We start from the raw sequence: 6119 nt of genomic DNA on the forward strand, positions 1-6119 counted from the left end.
TTTTTGTACTTTTCTGAAGCTGGAAACGGGGAGAGACAGACAGACTCCCGCATGTGCCGACTGGGATCCACCCAGCACGCCCACCAGGGGCCATGCTCTGCCCACCAGGGAGCAATGCTCTGCCCCTCCGGGGGGTCGCTCTGCCATGACCAGAGCCACTCTAGTGCCTGGGGCAGAGGCCAAGGAGCCATCCCCAGCGCCCGGGCCATCTTTGCTCCAATGGAGCCTTGGCTGCGGGAGGGGAAGAGAGAGACAGAGAGGAAGGGGGGGGGTGGAGAAGCAAATGGGCGCTTCTCCTATGTGCCCTGGTCGGGAATCGAACCCGGGTCCCCCGCATGCCAGGCCGATGCTCTACTGTTGAGCCAACAGGCCAGGGCCTATACTGTTTTCTATAGTGGTCAGACCACTCTGAATTTCTACCAACACTTCATGAGGGTTTCCTTTCCTCTACACTCTTGCCAACATTTGTAGTTTATTGATTTATTGATGATATCCATTCTGACAGGTGTGAGGTAATATCTCATTGTGGTATTAATTTTTATTTCTTTAATATTTAGTGATATCATTATTTTTTAAAAAATAGCTGTAGTTATTTTTGTTTGACAAAAGAAGAAATTAAGGCTCAGAATAGTTAAATTATTTGCCCCTAATTATGGGAGTCATAAGTAAGGAATTACAGGGAATGAGTATGCAAATCAACATCTGCCTAATACCAAAATCTTGTGCGATTATTATATATATATTTATTAAGTGAGAGGTGAGGAGGCAGAGACAGACTCCCACATGCACCCTAACCAGGATTCACCGGGCAAGTCCCCGACAAGGCGGTGCTTTGCTTGCCTGGGCTGCTGCTCTGTTGCTTCGCAACTGAGCTGTTTTAGCAACTGAGGTGAGGCCATGGAGCCATTCTCAGTGCCCAGGGCCAACTGTGCTCGAACCACTCAAGCCATGGCCACGGGAGGGAGAGAGAGAGAGAGAAAGAGAGAGAGAGAGAGAGAGAGATAGGGGAAGGGGAGAGACAGAGAAGCAGATGGTCACTTCTCCTGTGTGCCTTGACTGGGAATCAAACCAGGGACTTCTACATGCCAGGCCGATGCTCTACCACTGAGCCAACTGGCCAGGGCCTATTATATTCTAAATATGTAATTCAGTCTGAGTCTTGAAGAAGACTAGAACCTTAAAAAGAGACTTTGTATATGTAGAATATCTATACATCTTTATTCTATTTCACATATAATGTTTAAATATGTTATAGTGCCCGATAATGCTATTATTTGATTTTCCATGCTAATAATAGAAATATTATGACACAGAAGTAAATGACATTTGTACAATAGATAATCTCATACTTTCTTTTTAGCAATTGTTTTATTCTCTTCCCCTCCTTTTCTATGAAGACTTTTCCCAGATCTATAAATAGGAGAAACAACAAGCTTATTTGAATCTCAATTCTCTTAAATGCCTTGTGGTAGCAGTAATGTTAGACAGTAAATCTCCTTAGCAAATTATTGGTCAAAAGAAGAAAGAACACAGCAGTATCTGAGTAGTGATCTTCAGTTGTTTTCCATCTATGCATTGCATTTTCCCAAACAGAGCAGTGTTCCTTAAGCAATTCCCCTCTTCCCACTCTTTTATCTCTTTTCCTCTCTCTCATCTTTGCAACTTCTCACTGGAGTGCCAGGTATAGAGTTAGGCCTTGATAAATATATATTCAGTTGACAGGAGCAGGGATGAGCTATTTTTCAGCTGCTGAATAATAGAGCACAGTCTGTGTGATTAATGTATTTGTGTATTCAACTTGTATGAGCAGCATCTTACCTGCCATCTTTTTACCCCATGTCCTCATTTCTCAGCCATGCATTTGTAGAAAGGCATTCTCTAAGGTGTGCTTATTAATAAAACAAGTAAGAGGAGGCATATGCTAGGATAAAAGTGTGAAGGAGTTAATGATTTGAAAAAATTTAATCAATTCATGTAAGTTTTCTGTTTCATATGTATACACAGATTGTAGACATAACCAGTCAACAGTTTCTTAGTAGTGATAATGGAGATTAAAATAACATAAGATTTGTGGCCCTGGCTAGCTAGCTCAGTTGGTTAGAGTGTTGTCCTAATATGCCAAGGCTTCATGTTTGATTCTAGGTCAGGCTACATACACGAATCAACCAGTGAATCTATAAATAAATGGAACAACAAATCAATGTTTTTTTTCTCTTTCTCTCTATTCCTCTTTCTCTAAAATCAATCAATAATTTTTTTTAATATTTATAAAATGACATGATTGTGACTTCTATATCAGCCAAGGCTAGATTTTTAAAAAATATATTTCTTAAGAATGTAACACACAATGGTAGTTAAAAATGTCTCTATTCAAGGTCATGAATGATGTTTTATTTCATAGGAATACATTGTGTAAAGCAATAAGCAATGATTCCTCTTAACTAAAATAAGCCTAGCTGGAATAGCACTAGAAGAAATTATAAGTAACTTTTCTTTAGTTACCAGGAAGAGAGACAAAACATTTTCTGGTGACTCTTCAAACTATTTTTTAAAAATTACTTTATTGAGATACAATTGACATGTGAAAAAACTGTACATACTTAATGTGTACAAGTTGATGAGTTTGGGGATAAGTATACACCTATGCAATGCAACCATCACCACCATCAAGGCCATGGACATACTCATGACCTCTCAGTTTTTTCCTGCCCCCTTTATTATTATCATTTGTGTGTGTGTGTGTGTGTGTGTGTGTGTGCTAAGAACACAAAAATTTACACTTTTAGCAAATTTTAATCTTCTTCCTTTTAAAACCCAGAGCTATTTAGGATTATTCAGCTTTTACATGCATATCAATACAGAAAAGATATTGTTTTTCAGGTCTACTTAAATTTAGCTACATTAGGTACAACAATACCTAACAAGATACTTAAGGTAGTACATTTTAGTAAAAGAAGTTTTATGAGAATTATGAGATTCACACAATTTATGAGGGATTATAAAGAATGTTTACAAAACAGACATAGTTATCTACATGTCTGTTGCTTACATTGTTAGCTTTTTAGATCATCCCAAACTTTTTTCATATGGAAAGTTGACATCTCTCCACTGGTTGGAAGTAGCTTGTCATCTTTCATGAAGCACATGTTGTTTTGTTGGCTCAGTTTTCTGGGATCACCCTTTGTTTTATTTCTGGATTCTTTCCACAATGTCTTTATCTACTTCTTCAGAAACCCTGGCTGTTGGCCTCTAGAGAATTGTGGTTCTTGTTGCTTGGCAAACTGTAGGGACTTTAATGTTTTCTCTGTAAATCCTTTTCAGTCAAAGTCAGTGCTTTGCTAGTGCTAAAGATCTCATTTTCTGGTTAATTGTGGGAACTGTCTTTGTCTGTGCTGGTGGCTTTCTACACTCTACTCTCAACTGCCTGGTGTGTCGTCTGTCTCTGTACCTGGTGGAATGGAAGAAGTAGCATTTAACTCTTATGGAAAACCAATCATTTTTGACAGGGAAAGTTTTTCTGGAAGTTTCACATGGAAGACTAACTCCTTCAGTAAATACTTCTGACATAGCCTGGTATGTGGAAACAGAGATTCATTTGTTTCTTTACTTTCAAGCAATTCATAGCCAGCATTATGCTATACTACTAGGATCAAAGGGCCTTTGATCATTCTTTTATTTTAAGCTATATCAGTCAATTGCTAACTACCATGTTTGAGTTACACTTTATTCAGGTGTGTTTTATTTAATCTTGTTTATTCATTTAATTTTAAGATTACAATGCTAAAGGATGCGTGTATGTGTGTGTTTTGGTAACTCCTGGCTCTTTTTGCAGTTTCACTGTTCAACTCAATAATGAATGGAGATGAAAACTTTACCCAAAGTCATTCTGTGCATTTACCTGCTAATGGACAGTCATATTCTCTTTCGGGGAATTTGAGAGATCCAGACCAGTCACTAAACAGTGACCTATGGCTGTATATGTAGCCATGGAGACTTTAGGCTAATGGCCATGTTGGAACTTTGATTGCCTTAACTTTGGTCAAATTCCAACTCTAAACACTGCTATGACCAAAAGGGTCTGGTACTGCTATTGGCACCAGAAAATAGGGAACAGAAAACAATAATAAATGTCTCCTCATATTTGCTAATATTTGAGAATTTGCTATATATTTAACTATCTCACTATCTGACTGAATTTTCTTCCCTCTGCCAGCAGTTGTGTGTCTAAGTGGCTAAAATTATTTATGAAAGTAACATTAGTTATTTAGATGCAAGAATCATGTGGTTATTTTTAGACAAATTATGAAGAATTCTCAAAGTAGGCTAGGTTTGGAACATGTTTAGAAAGAAACTGGTGTATGGCATTGTAAGGCAATTTGCCTAGGTCATCTGTTGCTCAAGAGAATGGACTATAAAATAATGAATAAACAGTTGGAGTGTGAGGGCTCTGCTCTCCTAAAAAATGAAGACTTTGTTCCTAGAGGCTCTGAAATTACATATGGTTAAGTAGAGGCAATAAAACTGAAGCCAGTTGGGAAAACTGTGAAGGTAGAATTATCTGTTCTATAGGGAAGATAATGACTACCACTTGTTTGCCAATATGTGCAGAAAATGACATTAGGTAACAAGATTATTTCTATCCTTACAATAAACATGCAATATAGGTATTATTAGTTCTATTTTACAGATCAGGAAATTAATGCTCAGAGAGGTTATTTCATTATTTGCTAGTGGATGAAATGAAAAAGCTGGCCTTTTGATTCCAGTGACTGTTCTGAAAAAAACCCTGCCTTGTCAGACTGGAAGATTTCTCATATTTTTCAGTGAAACCCAGAACAGAGAATAGATCATTTGTACTCTGTTTTTGGATAAATGAAAAAGTTACCGAGTCCTTAGCTATTCAATATATCATAAAAAGAACAAACAATTAAAAAACCCAAATACCATATTGTGATTAAATTTTATAACAGCTGACTTTATAATGCCACATTTCAATCAAAAATATCCAGTGAGTCCCCTAGAGAAGGAAGTCTATGCTATTTAGATAGGTATTCAAATCTCCTGGCCCAAGTGGTCTCTGAAATTTTCAATATGAACCAATCCTTTCTTTCCAAACTCCTCCCACTAGAATTTTTTTTTTTTTTGTATTTTTCTGAAGCTGGAAATGGGGAGAGACAGACAGACTCCCGCATGTGCCGACTGGGATCCACCCGGCACACCCACCAGGGGCGACGCTCTGCCCACCAGGGGGCGATGCTCTGCCCCTCCGGGGCATCGCTCTGCCGAGACCAGAGCCACTCTAGCGCCTGGGGCAGAGGCCAAGGAGCCATCCCCAGCGCCCGGGCCATCTTTGCTCCAATGGAGCCTTGGCTGCGGGAGGGGAAGAGAAAGACAGAGAGGAAGGGGGGGGTGGAGAAGCAAATGGGCGCTTCTCCTATGTGCCCTGGCCGGGAATCGAACCCGGGTCCCCCGCACCCTAGGCTGACGCTCTACCGCTGAGCCAACCGGCCAGGGCTCCCACTAGAATTTTAACCCTTTGAGTAGTGAGGTGTTTTTTTTATTTTAATTTTAATTTTTTGTGACAGAGACAGAGAGAGACAGAGAGAGAGACAGATAGGGATAGACAGACAGGAAGGGAGAGAGATGAGAAGCATCAATTCTTTGTTGTGGCACCTTAGTTGTTCATTGATTGCTTTCTCATGTGTGCCTTGACTGGGGGGCTATAGTAGACCGAGTGACCCCTTGCTCAAGCCAGTGACCTTGGGCTCAAGCTAGTGAGCCTTGCTCAAACCAGATGAACCTGCGCTTAAGCCAGTGACCTCGGGGTTTTGAACCTGGGTCCTGCATGTCCCAGTCTGATGCTCTATCTATGGTGCTACCACCTGGTCAGGCAGTAGTGATTTTTTTTCATGCTCACTGACCCCCAGGAGTGAGTTGTTTTTCAAAAAATGAAATTAGTGCCAGTTATAGTTTTATTAACTCAAAATCATGTTTGCTTGATAACTAATTTATGGAAACAAGAGGAATATACATTTGCTTTTATTAATGTTGCCTTACACAAGTACAATCATATTCTGGATGGTCAGGAGGCACGACAACATACATGAACGTTTATATTA

General features: G+C 39.6%; 1 non-coding gene across 1 annotated transcript; it reads right to left on the reverse strand.

Moving 5' to 3' along the window:
- Positions 1 to 5439: 5439 nt before the first annotated feature.
- TRNAP-AGG (transfer RNA proline (anticodon AGG)) lies at positions 5440 to 5515 on the reverse strand. Its single transcript has one exon. It is a non-coding gene; the product is annotated as a tRNA-Pro (tRNA).
- Positions 5516 to 6119: the final 604 nt, after the last annotated feature.

Source organism: Saccopteryx bilineata, chromosome 11 (genome assembly GCF_036850765.1).
Source record: "Saccopteryx bilineata isolate mSacBil1 chromosome 11, mSacBil1_pri_phased_curated, whole genome shotgun sequence".
NCBI lineage: Eukaryota > Metazoa > Chordata > Mammalia > Chiroptera > Emballonuridae > Saccopteryx > Saccopteryx bilineata.